Raw genomic sequence first — 20919 nt, 5'->3', positions numbered from 1 at the left:
AGAAAAAGAGTAAATTAAGAACCTGGGCATTAGCATCAGACAAACCTAAGGTTCAAGCCTCAGCTCCATCCCTTATTATGTGCAAAAACTGTGTAATTTACTTAAAGTCTCTGAACTTCAGTTTTCTCACTTACAAAAAGGGGATGATAATAGTTTTAACTTCATAATTTAAGGATTAGAGGACTAATATATGTAAAGCACATATTGTAGCCATTGCTGTTATTCTTGGACCAGCCCTAATTTTCATACGGTAAGCAGGGGCAGGTTGGATCCTTTGGATATTCCTCCACCGCCCCTACACCCCTCTGGTTTCACTAGGCACTTCATCTCTTTCTACTGTTTAACTAGTTGTGTGAGCATTAGCAATCATATAAAATCTTCAAAATGGTTTCTTCAACCATAGAACAGAGGTGTCAGTATAGGTGTCACAGTTTTGCTACACAGATCAAATAGTCAAGTGAGATGAGACAGTGAACGTGAAAATGCTCTGTCCTCTGTAACACACTGTGGTAACATAGGCATTGTTGACTGTTCTAACACCCAGCAACCAGCCCCCCTCCCCAGCAGCTCTGTTAATGTTTGTTGAACATACAGAGTTTGATCTTTATAAAATACCTTTGAAGGTATGTGACTTGAATAGTCTTTTCTTAAAATTGGTAAGGGGGTTTATAAATCAACTTCCACTTTCAGATTCATTGAGAACTGTTACTACTTTGGTAAAAATTATTTTCTCTAATATATTTTTTTATGTATTGCTTTCAGTGGTTAAAATGGGTAGATGAGTCTAAAATCTTAACACTTCCTAAGTATCCTCTATTGGCAGTGGAGACAGTCTTAATGGTGAGGATTGGAAACAGACTGTTGGTAACAAACATCTACACTAATAAAAGAGAAAGATGCAAATTGACTGTACCTTTGTGATGCCCGCCAGCCAATCAGGAGTGAGTATGCAAATTAACCCAACAAAGATCGTGTTTAATTTGCATATGCAGCTGCTCCAGGCCTTTGGACAGCATGGGAAGGGGGAAAGGTGGCTCTGGGCCGGAGTGGAGGCAGTGCCGGCAGCCAGGGCAGTCTTCATGCATTGGGCCTCTAGTTCTTTGATACCTATCTTTCCTAAAACTTAATTAATTAGACAGAAGATAGGATTGGTTTTTTTCTGTTGTGGTTTGCTAAGATTTATATTATCCTAGATTTGCCACCCTCTCTTCATGCTACCTGGATAAAGTCATTACTCCCAGGTCTTGGGCTTCCATCTCTGCACTCTAAGACTCCTTCTTCTTGTTACCAGCTCGGCTGTTCTTCTGATAAGTTTCCAAGCCCTTACTCAACATCTTTATCTGAACGCCCAAGGGCACACAAGTTTTACCACATCCAAAACTGAGCTCATTATCTCCCTGGCCTTCTTCAGCCCCAGACCTATATTCTTGCTCCTGTGTGCTCTCTTTTAATTAATAGCACATTCTTTACCAGTCACCCTAGTCTGGGTACCTGGAAATTATCCTGGACCAGAGTTTCTCAGTCTCAGACTGACGTTTGAGGATTGGTAATTCTTTGTTTTGGGGGCTTGTCCTATGTATTTTAGGGCAGCGGTTGCCAACCTTTCGGACCTCGTGGACCCCTAGTGGTCCGCGGACCACCAGTTGGCAATCGCTGTTTCAGGGTGTTTAGCAACATTTGTGGCCTCTATCCACGGTGTGCCAGCAGGACCCTGGTCCCCTCAGTAATGATAATTAGATGTCTTCACACAGTATCAGATGTCTCCTGGGACGTAGAATCATTCCTGTTGAAAATGACCGTGACACATTTTTTCTTTTTCTCTCACCAAGCCCTTTTGGATGCTGCTTCCTGAATATCTTTCTGATATTTCATCTTCTCTTTTTATTCTAATTGTTCATATCTCACTTCAGGTTCTCTCCTCTTGCCTGAACTATTCTAGTAGTACTAAGAACACCACCTGTATTGGGTATTTGATGTGCTGAAGACACCATGCTTGTGTTTTACATGTATCATATGTAATCCTTACTTCGCATTTATTCTAGGTCTCTAAACCAAACCTAGCTCAAACCTTTAAACCAAAGAGGAAGTCTTGTTACTAGGAAGCCCAGGACTCCACTCTTCTCTATATTGCTAGGTGGTGCTTTGCTTAGTCTGGCAGGCTCTCCCTGCAGAGCCATCAAAGGAGGGCTGGCAGCTCTAGCCCAACTTGTCCTTACAGCTCTCCATCTCAGAGAGCAGGTGGTGTCGTCAGAACTCTGGCAGCTGTCCTCAGAAGAGGCTAGTCTGTCACCTACAACAGAAATGTGCTGGAAAAGCCCTGGCTGGGTGGCTCAGTTGGTTGGAGCATCATCTTGTAAGCCAGAGGTGGCAGGCTCGATTCCCGGCATCTCCCTCCCTCTCGCTCTAAAAATCAATAAAAGCATATCCTCGAGTGAGGATTAAAAAGAAAACTGCTTAATTAAAAAAACATTTGTGTAGGAAAAGGCCCCCATTTTACTTGTAAGGAAACAGGTTCTGAGGGGAACCTTATGCCCAAGATTATCTTTTGCGTGGAGCTGGTTGGGGTCTGACTCCAAAGCCTAACTCCTTCCCTTGCTGTGTGCTAAGGCCTAACTCATCTATCCTTTTATCTATCTCTCCTCTTGCCAAATAGCTTTCACTTCAAAGGTTCGCTTTCTAGAAGGCAAATTTGGTTGCTTAATTACTTTGCTTAGTAGATTTATTCAGTGATTCTTCCCCAAGATATTGGCTCTTGCTTATCTTAGACTTATCTTAGGCTTATCTCCTGTCATTTCCCTATCTGTACTTAAGGTTCCAACCACCACTGCTTCAAATCATCACACTTTTGCAGTTTCATGGGTTTAGTAGAGTGGTTCAAGATCATTGAGAAACAGACAGACCTTGAGACTTGGCACTGCCATCTACCAGCTCTGTGACCTTGGACCCTGCCTGGAATGCCCCGCCCATTTTGTCCCCCTAACTGAAGTCCTTCTTTAAGAGTGTGAACCCTGCCCTTTTTTGTGGCCTCTTAATGCTTCTACCCTCTTAACCATTCCATTCTTAGCCTCTGTACAAACGGCAGTTAACCCTCTTATTAGTATCCTTATTTTCGGCATTTGTTATTTTTCAAAAGTATACCTTTGGGGACAGATAGCTTGGAGTTTTTTGTTTTTTTTTTTTTTAAAGATATATTTTATTGATTATCTACAGAGAGGAAGGGAGAGGGATAGAGAGTTAGAAACATTGATGAGAGACAAACATCGATCAGCTGCCTCCTGCACACCCCCTACTGGGGATGTGCCTGCAACCAAGGTACATGCCCTTGACTGGAATCGAACCCAGGACCCTTCAGTCCACAGGCTGACGCTCTATCCACCAAGCCAAACCGGTCAGGGATGGCTTGGAGTTTTTATGGCCTTTGGGGATGGACCCAGGCCAAGGTTGTGGTTTCTGTGTGCTGGGTTTCTACATGTTTCCAGCATGCATCAGCTTCCTTTAGAGCTTCAGCTTTGCTCCCTACCACCTTATGCCTTTCCTCTCGCCAGCTGAGTATTTCTTCTTTTTTAAATAGTCCTAAGCAGTGTTATCCGGTAGAACTTTCTGTGATTATAGAAATAGTCTATATCTGTGCTGTCCAATACGGTGGACAGTAGCCACATGTGGCTAATGAACATTTGAAATGTGACTGGTATAACTGAGGGACTAATTTTGAAATTTTACTTAAATTGCCACAGGTGACTAGTGGCCACCATATTGGACAGTCTGGGTCTTAACTGTTAATAATAACCCTTCCTAGTAAATGAGACTTCACATCTTTAATTTGTAACATTTGATATTCTTCTTCCTCTCTTACGGAAAACTGTTCTGTGCTTCAATACCTGCTGCATCTAGAGTAACAAATGTATTAAAGTTGAATAAAGTACTTAATGCCACTGAACCATATACTTAAAAACAGTTAAAATGGTGAATTTCATGCCACAATAAAGAGAGAGAGAGGAAGAGAGAGAGAGGGAAGGCCGTCAGGGAGGTTTTCTCTTAGGAGGCTGCACCCTGAGTCTGGAAGGTGTGAGCAGCAGCCCAGGAGAATGAGATGAGTGGCTTCCTGACCTGGACCTAGAGAGGCTGGAGAGCACGTGGGAGGTGCTGTGCCATGAAGAGCCCCGAATGTCAGGCTAAGAAGATGATGCTTGGTTTGGAAAGAATGGAGGGATTTTAAACAAGCAAATGACCTGTTTGGATTTTATTTTTATAAAGCTCACTCTGGCTGCTTTATGGGAAACATAGCAGAGGGTGACAAAACTGGATCATGGGAGATATAATCAGACTAATAACAATCACCAATAATAATGTCAGCTAACATGATTCAGGAGATGATGAGAAACTGAGAATGCAAGGATGAGGTTAGGAAAGATGCCGTCTCTTATTTGAAAAATAAGATTTCCTTATTTGGAGAGGCCTTCACCCATTTTGCAGTACACTGCTGTATAGCAATAGCTAACACAAAGCTAACTGAGATATTTTCTTTAATTACTCTTTTAATGTGGAAATAAGAACCCTCGTTCAAATAATAATAGAATAATATATAAGCTCTTTCCTTTACAAATAACATTGATAGGTATTGGTGGATGAGAGAGATGGCTGTGGCTAAAAGGGTAGCACAAGGGATCCTTATAATGGAACTGTTCTGTATCTTGTACAAATTCACACATGACAAGTTGCATAGAACCAAATACACACACATGCACATTAATCAGTGCATTTAACAGATGAAATATGAGAGTAAGGTTGGTGGATTGTATCACTGTCAATTTCCTGGGTGTGTTGTTATACCGTAGTTATGTAAGATTTACCGTTGGAGGAAACTGAGTGAAGAGAATACAGGGCCTCTCTGTGTTATCCTATATAATAAAAGAGTAATATGCAAATTGACCCTAACAGCAGAACGACTGGGAATGACTGGTCACTATGACACACACTGACCACCAGAGGGCAGACGCTCAATGCAGGAGATGCCCGCTGATGGTCAGTGTGCTCCCACAGGGGGAGCTCTGCTCAATCACAGCACAGCGGTGATGGCAGGAGCCTCTCCTGCCTCTTCAGCAGCACTAAGGATGTCCGACTGCAGCTTAGGCCTGCTCCCCACTGGCAAGTGGACATCCCCCGAGGGCTCCCGTGATGCCAGAGGGATGTCTGACTGCCAGCTTAGGCCCGATCCCCCCGGGGAGCAGGCCTAAGCCAGCAGGTGGACATCCCCTGAGGGGTCCCAGACTGCCAGAGGGCACAGGCCAGGCTGAGGGACCCCCCCCCCCTCGAGTGCACAAACTTTTGTGCACCGGGCCTCTAGTTTCTTATAACTACATGTACAGTAATCTCAAAAAGTTTTTCAAAGAAAAAATTGAATAAAGCAAGTCTCCCTTGGAATGCCTGGTTTTCATTATTTTCCTTTTAACTGGATGTTTCTTCAGTAATAATTTTCTACAGAAATTACTTGTTTTGATTAAATTTGACATATTGCTAAAAAATATTTAGCTGTTTTGTCAGTTCTGAGATACACACTTTTTTCTTCACCTTTAATTTAACATCTTTAAAATAATTGTGCATCACCTGGCCAATGTGGCTCAGTGGTTGAGCATCAACCTATGAACCAGGAGGTCACTGTTTGATTCCCAGTCAAGGCATATGCCCCAGTTTGCAGACTCGATCCCCAGTAGAGGGGGAGGAGGCAGCCAATCAATGACTCTCTTATCATTGATGTTTCTCCCCTCCCTCTCTCTGAAATCAATAAAAACATTTTTTTTAAAAAGATGCATCTTAGAATTCATGGGGACTTGGCTATGAGTCAGTTTCATTGGCTGCCGTTTTTCTTAATGGCACGTAAAAATATTAGGGTTTCTTACAATCACTGGTGCCCTAGATTTGATACATTTGATTTGTGAGTGGGTCATTCAGCCATGTTGGAAAAGAACAGTGGCTGGTGAAAGTGTGTGTGTGTGTGTGTGTGTGTGTGTGTGTGTGTGTGTGTGTGTGTGTGAGAGAGAGAGAGAGAGAGAGAGAGAGAGAGAGAGAGAGAGAGAGAGAGATTTATTGGTTATTAAGTACTTGTTTTTTAGCTCCAAGCCCACTATTCTATGCTTTGCCTCCTGGCTGGTTGTTGGGCAGTGCCAACGGAGGTGTGAGACGGTGACTGCAGGTCCAGGGAAGGCGAAGGAACTTCTTCCTGTCTGCTTCCTCTTCCTATGAAAGTCACTTGAGCAATACTTCTTTGCCCCAGATGCAGCAGCAATTCCTTCCTATAGCAGCAGCTGAATCCATTTCCCAATTTTTCCAGTATTTGCAGGACCAGCTTCATTGCACCCCTGAAGCATTGGCACTTGACCAAGCCCCCTGCTCAGAGGCCCATGGCCCCTCCTTGGAGCCTCTTCCCTTTGTTCCCCAGCCCTAGGGCAGCTGCTACCTCTGCAATACATTAGTTCGTTCTCTCTCCCTCTCCCTCTCCCTCTCCCTCTCCCTCTCCCTCTCCCTCTCCCTCTCCCTCTCCCTCTCCCTCTCCCTCTCCCCCTCCCCCTCCCCCTCCCCTCCCCCTCCCTCTCCCTCTCCCCCTCCCCCTCCCTCTCCCTCTCTCCCCTTTTCAGTGACTTTATGCCTAGTTAAGAATTCTTTATATTAAAATCTCTCTTAAAATAATGAGGGTGCCCTAACCGGTTTGGCTCAGTGGATAGAGCAGGGGTCCTCAAACTACGGCCCACGGGCCACATGCAAATACAAATATTGTATTTGTTCCCGTTTTGTTTTTTTACTTCAAAATAAGATATGTGCAGTGTGCATAGGAATTTGTTCATAGTTTTTTTTTAAACTATAGTCCAGCCCTCCAACGGTCTGAGGGACAGTGAACTGGCCCCCTGTTTAAAAAGTTTGAGGACCCCTGGGATAGAGCATCGGCCTGCGGACTGAAAGGTCCCGGGTTCGATTCCGGTCAAGGTCGTGTACCTTGGTTGTGGGCACATCCCCAGTGTGGGGGGTGCAGGAGGCAGCTGACTGATGTTTCTCTCTCATCGATGTTTCTGACTATCTCTCTCCCTTCCTCTCTGTAAAAAATCAATAAAATATATTTTTAAAAAAAATGAACGTGGTCTGTCTCCTGAGTGGACCTTGATTGATAACAGTGAAGTCCACAGAACCAGCAGTATGTGCATGGACTGCATCTGAGCTTCTCTCACACGTACTCTGTTCTCTACACTCAGTGACCTTTTTGAAATAGAACTCTGATATTCTTCCTACTTAAACCTATGGATGGATGCCCATGTTCTGAGGGATAAAAGAAAATTCTTCATGGGTCCTGCAGGGTCATGGGTAGGCTGGCCCCATCTACTACCCCAGTCTCATCTCTTTACTTCACTTCCCCGTTCACTGTAATTCGGCCACACTGATCTTATTTCAGTTCCTCAACAGTCAGGTTTCTTCCTGCTGCACAGCCTTTGTCCATGGGGTGTCCTCCACTTGGACTGCTGCTGCCACCCCCACTCCTAGTTAGCTCTTTCTTCCTTTAGGCCCAATTTAATTGTAACCTTCTCTGGAACATCCCACCGCATTCATTCTCAGTACCGTGTGCCCCTTAGCACTTATCACAGCCTTCGTGGGCGTTTACATGAATTTTTCTCTAATGAATGTCTCTTTCCCCAACTATACAGTTACCTTCATAAGGACAGGACTAAGTCAGTGTTTGGGTTTTTCCTTGTTTCTTTTCTTTGTCCTCAGTGCCTGGTATGTGCTAAATAAATATCTGTTGATTGAACAGTAGGAAGGGACCAGTCAGTGATATCTTGATGATATCAATTCTTATAAGCTAAAAATTTTGAGAAAGTCTCTCTTGCTATGCATTAAATTACTTCAGTAAAAATACTGACAAAGAACCAAACCATGAGGGGGAAAATTCACTTATTAAAGTAGAAGTCAAAGTATGTTACATTAGCCTTCAGTAATATTTAGATGAAAAGACAGAATATGAAAACCTGTGTACCCTGATGAAGCCTAATTCTTATAGTAGTTTCTGTATAACCAACCCCTCCTTAAATAAAAGTCAAATAAGAAGTTATCCTAGTTTCTTTCCTTGTCTTTGAGTGGCCATTAGTCTCAAATTGGAGATTTTGCTACAACATCAACCCACAATGTATGGATATTTTTCTTCTAGAACTTTTACTCTTACTCATCGCCTTGTGTTTGATGCAACTGTGCCTTTGCCTTCCTCTCCTCTAAGTCTTCTCAGGTTCTTGGTCACATGGGCAAAGCCCAAGCTAGGTGTATCCTACATACATGCTCCTGAAGCCCATTACCATACTCCAAAAATTCATTCCGACCTTGGAATCATTTCCTTCATTGCTTTTTGTCTTCCATCACTGTATTATTGGCAACAACTCTTTTGTAATTAACAATAAAAATGTAGAGACTTGGTACATGTCCCACATGGTAATTCCAAAATTAGTCTTTTGTTGAAACTGGATTTTACAAATTTATAAAGCCACCATTGAATGTTAGGGCTAAAAGGAACCTGACATCATCTAACCTAATTCCCGCTTATACATGTGTGAGCCAGGGCAGATGAGTGGCCTGCCCCCAGGACTCCAGACACCCTGGCTCGTGTGTTCGGTGTCAGTGAGGGCCACAAACCTACTGTGTAAGGAGGTGTCAGGAAACGATGCACAGTGTGACTGTAAATTTCTTTCTAGGCTGGTTCTCTAGAACTGATACATCCTTTTAGTGTTGCTTTTAAAAAGCAGACTGTGCAGAAACTGAAAAAAGGCCCTCGTTACTGGTACATTCTGAAAGAGGAGATTTCGGACTGTGAGCCAAGAAAATGTGACTGGAATAAACACATAACCCTTAAACATAACTGCTTTGAAAGGGACAAAACTTACTTGTCTCAGTAAATCCTGGTTTGATTGTTAAAATCTAAGGCTTATTTCTTTATAATATAGTTTATAGTGTTATGGCTACTATTTCCAGCGTGCTTATAATTGTCTTAGAGATGATGACCTAATTTTTTTTTTAAACGTATTTTTATTGATTACAGAGAGGAAGGGAGAAGGAGAGAGAGATGGAAACCTCAATGATGAGAAAGAACCATTGATTGGCTGCCTCCTGCACTCCCCCTACTGGGGATTGAGTGCGCAAACTCGGCATGTGCCCTTGACCAGAATTGAACCCGGGATCCTTCTGCCGCAGGCTGATGCTCTATCCATTGAGTCAAACCAACTAGGGCAGATGATGACCTAATTTAATAAAACTAGAAATAATTTTTTTAATCCTGTTACATTGCACCTTATTGATTATTAAGTGATAATGAGGACTAGGAATTCTGAGGAGGGAGGGGAAAGCTGCCAGGAAAGCTGGTATAATTGGACAGACGTCATCTTTATTTCTTTGTTTTAACAAGCATTTTTGAGTGCCTTTCTTGGACTAAGATTGGGTAGCACAGAGGGACCAGAGAAAAGGCACAAGGTGACAGTGGGTTCTGGTAACAGAAGGTGAAGGTTTGTATATGGAGGTATGGTAGAGGAGATGGGGATATAAGTTGATGCCACATGAATGGTGGACTTGAAGAGCCAGGTTCAGGAGTGGAGGCTTGCTCACGGTGGGTAATGTGAATTCTTTTTCCAAACCAGGACTACCTTCTGAGCAACAGACTTCCTAGACATTCTGGGAAGAAGGTTCACCTGTCTCTTCAGTTGTTAGGCTAATCTGGGCAGATACCATCATGCACACATACAAAAGAGTTAAGTTGCTATTAGATGCAGTTATCTGATTAAAAGTCAAATGAGCCTTTATTGTTATAGTTACCCCATTGTACAGAGATTATTTACTATTTCCTCTCCCTGGGAGACTAAGCTCAGCCTTGGAGAAGTGGGGCCTATGTCTGTTCACTTCTCTATCCCCAGGACTAGGATAATAACCTGGCTTTAATTTAGTACATGGGCAATAAACATTTACTTAGAAAAAATGAATACATGCTCTGGGCTTTCAGGAATCCTTCAGCTCTAACTGAACACTGGAGGAGGTGAGATTCCTGTGGGGAAACTTCAGCTGGATGGAAACAATATATATATAAGAAGGAGCAAGGGAGTAATTTCTGGGGCGGGGAGAGGGGGAGAGGGGGTGGAGGGCGATAATCTAAGCAAAGGTCCAGGCTTGGGAATGTGGACAGGAGGAGGTCCAATAGGAGTCAAGAGGTTCTTGGTTCTTTTATTGCTGCGGAAGGAAAGGAAGAGTCCTAGACACGACGGCAGGTGCTGTCCCCCTTTTGTATTGTTCAGGCTTTCTCCATGGACACCCTTTCCCCACAGCCAGCACCCACTCTTCTGTCATCTACCCTGCACTTTGGCTTACACTCAACAACTTGGTTCCTGCCCTGTGCCTTTCAGATTGGGCCTTTCCTCTGCCTGAATGATTCTTCCCACACGTGGCTTTTTCTCAACATTCAGCACTCAGATGTTAGCTGCTCAGAAGCCTTCCCTACCTTATCCAAAGAAATCATTCTCTGCCCTTTTCACACCCTGCCCCAATACCCCATCTAGCTTATTTTCTTCATAGTCTGATCACTACTAAAACCATACAGTGTGCTGGTTTAATGCCTATTTTCCCTTACTAGAAAAATACCTTTTCTTTTTCTCCTCTATCCTGAGTACCAAGAACAAGGTATGGCCTGTATGGGGCACTGAGTGAATGCATGCTGAGAAATAGATTTTACTACAGAGGGAGAGCCCTTTGTTTTAAACAAATAAGTAAACTTAGGAACTTTATTAGGAACAAATGAGCCTTTATGATGCAGCTCATAACTGATCTCATTGAGAACTGTTGCTGTAGTAGATGAAAGGTGGAGCTTTTATCTGGGAGCATTAATTTTTGTATGTTCTAGCTTGAATGCTCTGCCTTTTGAACCCTAAATCTGTGCTGGTTGCTTGTGGGTTATGGAATGTGTAGTAGGAATCCCCTACTCAGTAGCCATGGACAGGCCACAGTGGTCCTGGAGCCAAAGCTAGGATCCTGAGTGTGACCCGGAGCTAGAGTTAGGGCATGGCAGTAGGTATACTCAGGTGCATTTTCCTCTCCCTTTGAGAGGAGTGGAGGTTGAGTCCTCTCTACTCCCCACCTACTGAGGAGCCTTTGTCATTGTCAGTCTTACAGTGACCTAGAAGAGGGAGAGAGGGGGAGGCAGGGACTGTTTGACTCTACGTTGCTGGAGGCAGCAGATAGTTTTGTATGTATGTGTGCACACTATTGTTCAAGTGTTTGCTTAAATTACTTTATCTTCTTGGAATTCATTTTACTTTTCTATTAGCAACTTTACGGGTTAGTTTTTGGTGCTCGGTGTTTCATTTCCTGTCTCCTTTTATCTTTTTTTTTTTTTTTTTTTTTAAGCAAAAGTTGCATGCATAACTGTGGTAAGCTTAACTGTGGAAACCCTAAGTTGGCCAGAAGAATTGGCAGGCATTATGAATGTGCTTTCTTCACTTTCCTTTCCCTTTTAAAGCCTTTGTTTTAGGGAAAAGGAAATTGGTGTGTTTGGAGAGCAGTTGTTAGCTTTTCAAGACTGGACTCGTTGGTCTAATTTGGTAAGGGCCCCGAGCATGTCAAATAAAATGAGTAAAAAGGTAAAGCTAAAGCAGGCATGTAGGGGAAAGCAAACAACGGTAAATTTTAACCCCAAAGCTGCACCAAATATGCTTAGTGAAAAGGCTTGGCCACTTCTGGGCAGCTAGGTTTCCTGAGGATGGTGGCATCCTTCTAAGGCAGTGGTTCTCAACCTTCCTAATGCCGCGACCCTTTAATACAGTTCCTCATGTTGTGTTACAAATTGAACATAATTAAAGCATAGTGATTAATCACAAAAACAATATGTAATTATATATGTGTTTTCCGATGGTCTTAGGCGACCCCTGTGAAAGGGTCATTCGACCCCCAGGTTGAGAACCGCTATTATAAGGTATCCCATCTCCTGTCCTTCCCACTTCTTTCCCACCCCTTTCCACCCCCAGGCCCCAACCCCCCAATTCTGTTAATACCAAAGCATTGTTCTATATTGTGTCCAGATGCTCAGGCCAGACCAGCATGTGGAAGATTCCAGTTCTTGCACCATTCCCGGTGATGCGGTGTAGCGCATAGTCTCCTTTTAGTCAGGGCAATTGTTTCCTTCTTTGAGGTGTATGAATTGTTTGACAGTAGTACTTACCTGTATTCCTAAGACAGGTCTCCAGTGTCTAAGCAATGTTTCAGGAGTCATGTTGCTACACCAATTGACTACTCAGGAAATAGATAAGTGCAAATTTATTTAGCTGTTTGCTTTCTCTTGGAGATAGTACAATTAGGTGAAGACTGTTGGCTACCTTCCGAGTCCCTTTATTGACTTCTGTCTACTTCCTGCTACCCCCCTTGCTCCAGGTTCCCACTGGACATTCTGCCCTCTCCTGTTCTTATTCTCAGTGCCCTTTGTATTTTAATTGGATGGTTGTTTGGTGAGCATGGAGTCCATATAAGGGGTGATTAAATGGAAAGATTTTAATGGCTAGTGTCCTGAAATTAATGTGTCCTGGCCTATCCATCTCTTTCCATTTTAAGATGTAGCCAGGAGGTAGGATGACTCATACCTAATAATGGGGGCACTTTCCACTCTGGGAGTAGTGGAGATAACATAAGTTCTTACTCTTTGGAGTTTCCCCTGACCATCTCGCTCACGCGGTGTTCTGTCTTCACACCATCTCATAGCTCCCTCATGGAGGTAAAAGTAGGGATTCCATGAAACCTTTAGTTGTCCCTTTGAGCTTCTTGCTGAAGAGTGATCCATTCTATCATGGATGATCGGGGCAGCCTGCATGTTCATGGTTGGGAGACGACGAGTTCTGTCTGTGTAACACTGTACAAAATGCTGAGGCTTAAAGGGTGTGGGGAGATGACCAAGGGGAAATTTTTTTGCCATTTGACAGCCTTGAATGGAACCAAAAGGAGGGGAATTTGGATCTGGTTGTGAGGGATGCCTGGGGCAGAGAGGCAGAGAGGAATAGGGCTTGTATGGGGAATGGAGGGTTCTCACAGAGGAATCGGGGCTCCAGTGGTAAGGCCCAGTAGATTTCCTTCTGGATTCTGACCATGCTTTTGACTTCTAGATCCATTTTTATTTTAAAATAATTGTAGATTCATATGCAGCTGTAAGAAATAACACACCGAGAGAGAGAGAGAGAGAGAGAGAGAGAGAGAGAGAGAGAGAGAGAGAGAGAAAGAAAGAAAGTAGGCCTTGGCCAGTATGGCTCAGTTGGTTGGCGTGTTGTCCTGAAAACCAAAAGGTTGTGGGTTAGATTCCCTGGCAGGGCACATACTCAGTTTGCAAATTTGATCCCTTGTCAGGGTGCATATGGGAGGCAACCAATTGATGTTACTCACATTAATGCTTCTCTCTCTCTCTCTCTCTCTCTCGCTCTCGCTCTCTCTGTTTCTTTCTTCCCCCTTCCTCTCTCTCTCTCTAAAATAAAATAAATTAGGTAGTAAGAAATTATTTCGTATACCCTTTATTGTTTTCCCCAATGGTAACTCTTGCTGTATTATCTTCTTAAAAATTGAATTTATGTGGAAAAAGGGGTATACATTTGTCTTACAACCACCTAGCTTTTCCATCTCTGACACAGTAGTGTTACTAGTTTATGTTTCCTTCCAGGGAGTCTCTATTAATAAATAAGGAATTACATATAAGCCCCCTTTTTCTTATGGTACCATAAAGTAGACTTTTTGGATTTTACTTTCTAAATTTAACAATATATCTTGAAGATCTATCTTAATTAGTACATAAAGAGCTTCCTTTTATAATTGCATAGCATTCCCTTGTGTTGATAAGCTACAATTTATTTAACCAGTCTCCTAATTGATGTACTGTTTCCAATCTTTTGCCATTGCAAACACGTTGCAATGAATATATACTTTATATACATAATTTCCCACATGTGTAATTGTTTTTCTGTGATTTATTCCTAAAAGTGAAATAGCTGGATCAAAGGATACATAACACTTCAATTTTGACAGTTAACTGTCAAATTATCCTCTATAGAAATTGTACCAGTTTATGTTCTCACCAGCAGTATATGTGAATGCCTTTTCCCTGACACCTTTATTAGCACTGTTTTGTTTTGTTTTGTTTTGTTTTGTTTTGTTTTACCAGATTTTGTCTTTAACAATTTGGTAAGTGAAAGGTGGTGTCTCAGTATAGTAATCCCTCAGAGGGAATGCAATAGCTCATCTTTTCATATGTTTTAGAACTTTGTTTTCTTCTCTGTGAACTTTCTGTTCATTTCTTTCCTATTGGATTGTTGGTCTTTTCCTTATTGATTTCTAGGAGCTCTTATATGTATTATGGAACCTAGCACTTTGTGATATAAATTGTTAACATATTTTTCCCAGAAAATACTGATTTTTTTATTTTATTATTTTTTTATAAAATAATGATTTTTGTTCCTGGTGGGTTTTATCATAATAACCTTTTAAAGGGGTCTTATCTATTTGTACTTTATACAGATACTAGAGGCTCTGTGCACGAAAATTCGTACACTTGGGGGGGCTCCCTCAGCCCGGCCTGCGCCCTCTTGCAGTCTGGGACCCCTCAGGGGATGTCCATCTGCTGGCTTAGGCCTGCTCCCTGGGGGGATCGGGCCTAAGCTGGCAGTCGGACATCCTTAGCACTGCTGAGGAGGTGGGAGAAGCTCCTGCCACCACCGCTGTGCTCACAGCCGTCAACCCGGCTTGTGGCTGAGCAGAGCTCCCCCTGTGGGAGTGCACTGACCACCAGGGGGCAGCTCCTGCATTGAGCATCTGCCCCCTGGTGGTCAGTGCGCATCATAATGACCAGTCATTCCTGTTGTTCTACCGTTAGGGTCGGTTTGCATATTACCCTTTTATTGTCTATAATAAAAGGGCAATATGCTAATTAGACCAGGTCAACCGCTATCTTCCGGACATCCGACTGCCTTCCAGACAAAGCCATGGTGGTGGGGACTGAGGCAGAGGCAGTTAGGGATGATCAGGGTGGCAGGGGAGGGCCGTTGGGGGCGAGATCAGGCCAGCAGGGGAGGGCAGTTGGGGGCGAGATCAAGTCAGCAGGGGAGGACAGTTAGGGGCGATCAGGCAGGCAGGCAGAGGCAGTTAGGGACGATTAGGCAGGCAGGCAGAGAGGTTAGGGGCGATCAGACAGGCAGGCAGAGGCAGTTGGGGGCGACATGAGGCCAGCAGGGAGGGCAATTGGGGGCAAGATCAGGCCAGCAGGGGAGGGCAGTTAGGGGCGATCAGGCAGGCAGGCAGAGGCAGTTAGGGACGATTAGGCAGGCAGGCAGAGAGGTTAGGGGCGATCAGACAGGCAGGCAGAGGCAGTTGGGGGCGACATGAGTCCAGCAGGGAGGGCAATTGGGGGCAAGATCAGGCCAGCAGGGGAGGGCAGTTAGGGGCGATCAGGCAGGTAGGCAGAGGCAGTTAGGGGTGATCAAGCAGGCAGGCAGAGGGGTTAGGGGCAATCAGGCAGGCAGGCAGAGGCATTTAGGGGGTCGATCAGGCAGGCAGGCAGGTAGATGAGCGGTTAGGAGCCAGCAGTCCCAGATTGCGAGAGGGATGTCCGACTGCCTGTGGGTTCGGGCCTAAGCCGGTGGTTGGACATCCCCCAAGGGGTCCCCGATTGGAGAGGGTTGCAGGCTGGGCTGAGGGAACTCCCTCCCTACCCCTGCCCCCGGCCCCATGCACGAATTTCGTGCACCGGGCCACTAGTATAGGATATATAGGATAACAATCATTTGTTTATGGGTTCTGAGTTTCTGTCATAGAAAGTCTTTGCTCACTCTGCAATTATGGAAAGAAAAATCAGCCACAGTTTCTTCAAGTGCTCTAATGGTTTCCTTCCTTCCTTTACCTTTAAATATTTCCTCCATCTGGAGTTTATTTGCTTGTATGTTATATGGATTCAGTTTTTATATAGAGAGTCATGGAGTTTCTTGAGTGCCTTCTCAGGAATGGTTTGTGTCTCATACCTCTTTGTATTACCCATAGCACCTTCCCTGGTACTTTATGCAGCAGCAGTTATCTTCAATTATCTTTATCTCTAATTATCTCCAGTCAATTAATCCACACAGCCACTCTTTAAGATAAGTAGTATAACCCCCATTTTGTAGATACAGAAACTGACTTAGAGGCCAAATAATTTGCCCAAGTTCCTACCATTAGTGCAGCCGTGGGCAAACTACGGCCCGCGAGCCGGATCCGGCCCATTTGGCTGTTCTATCCGGCCCGCGGAGCCAAGAGAGCGGAGGGTTCTCTTGCTCTCCCCTCCGCTCCTTCACCAGCAGCAGTGTTAACATGGCAACGTCGGGAAACACAGCCGCAGCTCCTTCTTCTGAGTCCAGTTTAAGAACCCATTGTGGCCCTCGAGTCAAAAAGTTTGCCCACCCCTGCATTAGTGTCTGGACCTGAGATAAATAAAATTTGATCTTAGAACAGTCAAACTTCAAAGCCTGGGTGTTTTCTCTTTATCTGGTGACCTGGGTATAGGGCTCTGCTTGTTGTAATTGACCATGTTTGAATATGGGATTGTGGGAGGTAAAACCAAAAGAATTTCGCAGATGTTGGAAACTGAGGGTCCTGTAACACAAAGAAATAACATAAATACAGCAGGCATTCACCCTGGCCTGTGTGGCTTAGTTGATTGAGTGTTGTCCTGTGCGCCAAAGGTTGCTGGTTTGATTCCCGGTCAGGGCACATGCCCAGGTTGGGGGCTTGATCCCCAGTAGGGGTGTGCAGGAGGCACTGATCTATGTTTCTTTCTTTCTTTCTCTCTCTCTCTCTCTCTCTCTCTCTCTCTCTCTCTCTCTCTCTCTTCCTCTCTCTCTAAAAATCAATGTAAAAATCTTTTAAAAAACATACTGCAAATAATATATAGAAAGCATAATTCTTACCAGAAGTGGGGAGAAAAAATCTTCTTGATACCTTGTTTAAGAGAAATTTAAGCCCTAACTGGTTTGGCTCAGTGGATAGAGCGTCGGCCTGCGGACTGAAGGGTCCCAGGTTCGATTCCGGTCAAGGGCATGTACCTTGGTTGCGGGCACATCCCCAGTAGGGAGTGTGCAGGAGGCAGCTGATCGATGTTTCTAACTCTCTATCCCTCTCCCTTCCTCTCTGTAAAGAATCAATAAAATACATTAAAAAAAGAGAAATTTAAGTATTCTCAGAAAAATATATTTACACATAGCTCTTACTGGGATTTTTATTAAAGATTATAATGATAGAGCATTCTCTAAAAATTTTCCTCAGGATACTTAAGTAGAACTTAGGTACAAAACTGTATTATATACTGACTTGAATATCATCTTAAATGGAGGTAGGTACCTTATATCTGATCCTGAAGAGTTAAACACAGGTATGTGTTGGCTTAGCTGTTTACCAGAAGGCTGTATATAAATAATATTTAATATTTTTAAGTCACATTCCCACTGGTGTATAATTTTAGTTGGAGAATTGAGTCATGTAAGTTCATGAGTTAGCTGTACTCTGTAGTTGGTTACTTATTAACATTAAACATGCTTATTTTTTAGAAATACACATTTTCCTCAAAGTAATTCAGTTATTATCATTGAGGTTACTAAATTTAAATGCTGACTGCTGGCACACAAGAACACGACTTCCCACTTTTACTATTGTGAAAACAGAGCACAAATTAAAACCATTGAGAAGTAGGGTATGACTGTCACCTGTGGAACTCTGAATTCAGAGTTGATCTCCTTTTCTGCTAATTTTTTCAATACCAAGGTGTCACAAATAACACCCTTTCTCAGAGGGTTTCCAGAATTAAAATAACAGGCACAAACTTGATAAAATAGTAGTGGTGCAGTGAAATCAGGAAGTTTACACGCTACCTGTCTTACTATCTGCAGTAGGTGCTATGTGACCTCTGAAAGTCCAAATCTTTTCCATTTAATTTCTTACATAGAATGCTTGTTTTTTTTCTTAAGACACAGATCTAGAAAGGTGTGCAAAAATTACTTTTCCTTGATGGGCCACATTTTGACAATACCCTTCTGACCTTACCTGCCTCTTGGTCAACGTGGCATATGCTTCAGCTGCATGGGCAGATGAGAGCCAAATGGGCAGAGGTGATCTAATTACATAGCCCCATTTCTTGTGTGTATAAGTGTAGCCCTGAGAGAGACAGTGGCTTAGTCAGTGAGAGAAAGGATCCGGAGAGTGAGGGTAACAGCTCCCAGTTGAGGGCACACACACTACCCAACTCCTTTCCCCTGTTTTGGTGGGTAGTAGACCTCCCAGAACCTTCCATACTTCTCACTGGGAGTGTGCACACAGGGATCTGAACCTCAGACCAAGGCTTCCGAATCAGCCTCTTCAATGATGAGGCCTTGGTGTGGCTTGACATGTTTAAAGCAATTCGAACATATTAATGTCCTAGCCACCGAGTCACTCCTCAGTGCACTTGGATATGTCATGCTTCAGTTGCTTTATTGCCTTTAATGGAGTTTCAGCTTACTGTAATTTTGGTTGAATTGCTAGCAATCTTAATAGATTTCAAATGTCACTTAATACTTACTAGAAGTCTGGTGCATGAATTCATGCACCAGTGGGGTCCCTCGGCCTGGCCTGTGGAAACAGGCCGAAATTGGCTCAGTGACATCCCCTGAGGGGTCCCAGATTGCAAGAGGGTGCAGGCCAGGCCAAGGGACCCCACCAGTGCATGATCAGGGCCAGGGAGGGACTGCGGGAAGACTCCAGAGCATGTCTGGCCCGTCTCACTCAGTCCTGATTAATCAGACCCCAGTAGCAAGCTAACCTACCGGTCAGAGTGTCTGCCCCCTGGTGGTCAGTGCACGTCATAGTGAGCAGTTGGGCAGACTTAGCATATCATTAGCATATTACACATTGATTGGTTGAACAGTCGACTGGACACTTAGCATATTAGGCTTTTATTATATAGGACTAGAGGCCCGGTGCACAAAAATTTGTGCACTCGGAGGAAGGGAGGGTCCCTCAGACCGGCCTGTGCCCTCTTGCAGTCTGGGACCCCTCGGGAGATAATGACCTGCTGGCTTAGGCCTGCTCCCGGGTGGCAGAGGGCAGGCCCAATCCCTAGGTACAGCCCCTGGTCGGGCTCAGAGCAGGGCCGATTGGGGAGTTGGGGCGCCTTCCCCTGTCATGCACAGAGGAGGGCAGATTGGGAGGTTGCGATGCCACCCTCAGTCACGCTCAGGGTAGGGCCGATTGGGGGGTTGGGGCACTGCGCCCTGTCACACTCAAGGCAGGGTCGATGGGGAGGTTGCGGCGCCACCCCCTGTCACACACAGAGCAAGGCCCATCAGGGGAGTTGGGGCTCCATACCCTGTCATGCACAGAGCCGGGTCAATCAGGGGGTTGGGGAGCTCCCCCCTGTCATGCACAGAGCAGGGCCGATCAGGGGGTTGAGGAGCTCCCCCCGTCACTCACAGAGTAGGGCCGATAGGGGAGTTGGGGCGCTGCCACTGTCACACTCAGGGCAGGACAGATGGGGAGGTTATGACTCTACCCCATCACACACAGAGCAGGGCCCGTGGGGGGGGGGGGGTTGGGGCGCAGCCCTCTATCACCCACAGAGCAGGGCCGATCAGGTGGTTGGGGCGCCGCCACTGTCACACTCAGGGCAGGGCCAATGGGGAGGTTATGACTCTACCCCGTCACACACAGAGCAGGGCCCGTGGCGGGGGGGGGGGGGTTGGGGTGCCGCCCTCTAACACCCACAGAGCAGGGCCGATCAGGTGGTTGGGGCGCCGCCACTCTCATACTCAGGGCAGGGCCAATGGGGAGGTTATGGCTCTACCCCGTCACACACAGAGCAGGGCCCATGGGGGGCGGGGGGGTTGGGGCCCCGCCCCTGGTCACACACAGAGCCGCAGGGCGATCAGGGGGTTGGGGAGCTCCCCCCATCAGGCACAGAGCAGGGCCGATCAGGGGGTTGGGGTGCTTTCCCCTGTCAGGAACAGAGCAGGGCCGATAGGGAGGTTGTGGCCCCGCCCCCTGTCACACACACAGCCGCAGGGCGATCAGGGGGTTTGGGCGCTGCCCCCTGTCACGCTGATCCCGGTGCCGGGAGGCCTCGCGGCTCCGCTGATCCCGGTGCTGGGAGGCATATTACCCTTTTACTATATAGAATAGAGGCCTGGTGCATGGGTGGGGGCTGGCTGGTTTGCCCTGAAGGGTGTCCCGGATCAGGGTGGGGGCTGAGGGGTGCCTGGCCAGTCTGGCTGAGGGGATGATGGCTGTTTGCAGCTGGTCACACATACTTCAGGGTGGGGGTCCCCACTGGGGTTCCTGGCCAGTCTGGCTGAGGGGCTGAGGGCTGTTTTCAGGCTGGGACTGAAGCTCCCAACTGCTCCGTTTTTTCTTTTTTTTTCTTTTTTTTTTATTCTGGGCCAGCTTTAGCTCTGAGGCCTCGGCTGCTGAAAACAGGTTTCTAGCCTTTGTTTACCGTCTGTATTTGATACAATGTTGTGGTCCGGCTGGCTGAAGCTCCGCTGAGTAAAGCAGGTTTCTGGGGTTTTTTTAGCTTCTTTATTCACAACATAGTTGCTGAGAGTTGCAGCTGAGAGGCCAGCAAGTCAGGTGGGGAACGTTGGAGTTCTCCGTCACTGAAGCAAGCAAGCAAGCCTCCCTGTTCGCATCAGGTGCCTGGCTGCTGGCCGCCATCTTGGCTGCCAGTTAATTCTTATACCTCGGCCCTACTCTGTGAGTGACAGGGGGATTAGCCAATGGGAAGGGTAGCGGAGTGACACTAATTACCATGTTTCTCTTTTATTAGTGTAGACTAGAGGCCCGGTGCACAAAAATTTGTGCACTCGGTGGGGCGGGGGGGTCCCTCAGCCCAGTCTG

General features: G+C 45.4%; 2 protein-coding genes across 11 annotated transcripts in view; one reads left to right on the top strand and one right to left on the bottom strand.

Annotated features, from left to right (window-relative positions):
• Positions 1–19918, bottom strand: part of RPS19BP1 (ribosomal protein S19 binding protein 1) — a 519247-nt gene extending 499329 nt beyond the window's left edge. Inside the window, exon 1 of the mRNA XM_059681481.1 lies at positions 19914–19918. The gene's annotated coding sequence lies outside the window, so the exon portion shown is untranslated. The remainder of the gene's footprint in view (positions 1–19913) is intronic.
• Positions 1–20919, top strand: part of TNRC6B (trinucleotide repeat containing adaptor 6B) — a 244137-nt gene that overhangs the window by 116262 nt on the left and 106956 nt on the right. The gene's annotated exons all lie outside the window — the stretch shown is intronic.

The sequence above is a fragment of the Myotis daubentonii genome, chromosome 2 (assembly GCF_963259705.1).
Source record: "Myotis daubentonii chromosome 2, mMyoDau2.1, whole genome shotgun sequence".
Classification (NCBI taxonomy): Eukaryota; Metazoa; Chordata; class Mammalia; order Chiroptera; family Vespertilionidae; genus Myotis; species Myotis daubentonii.
Note: the sequence above shows the minus strand (reverse complement) of the source record. Positions and strands in the feature narration are given on the sequence as shown.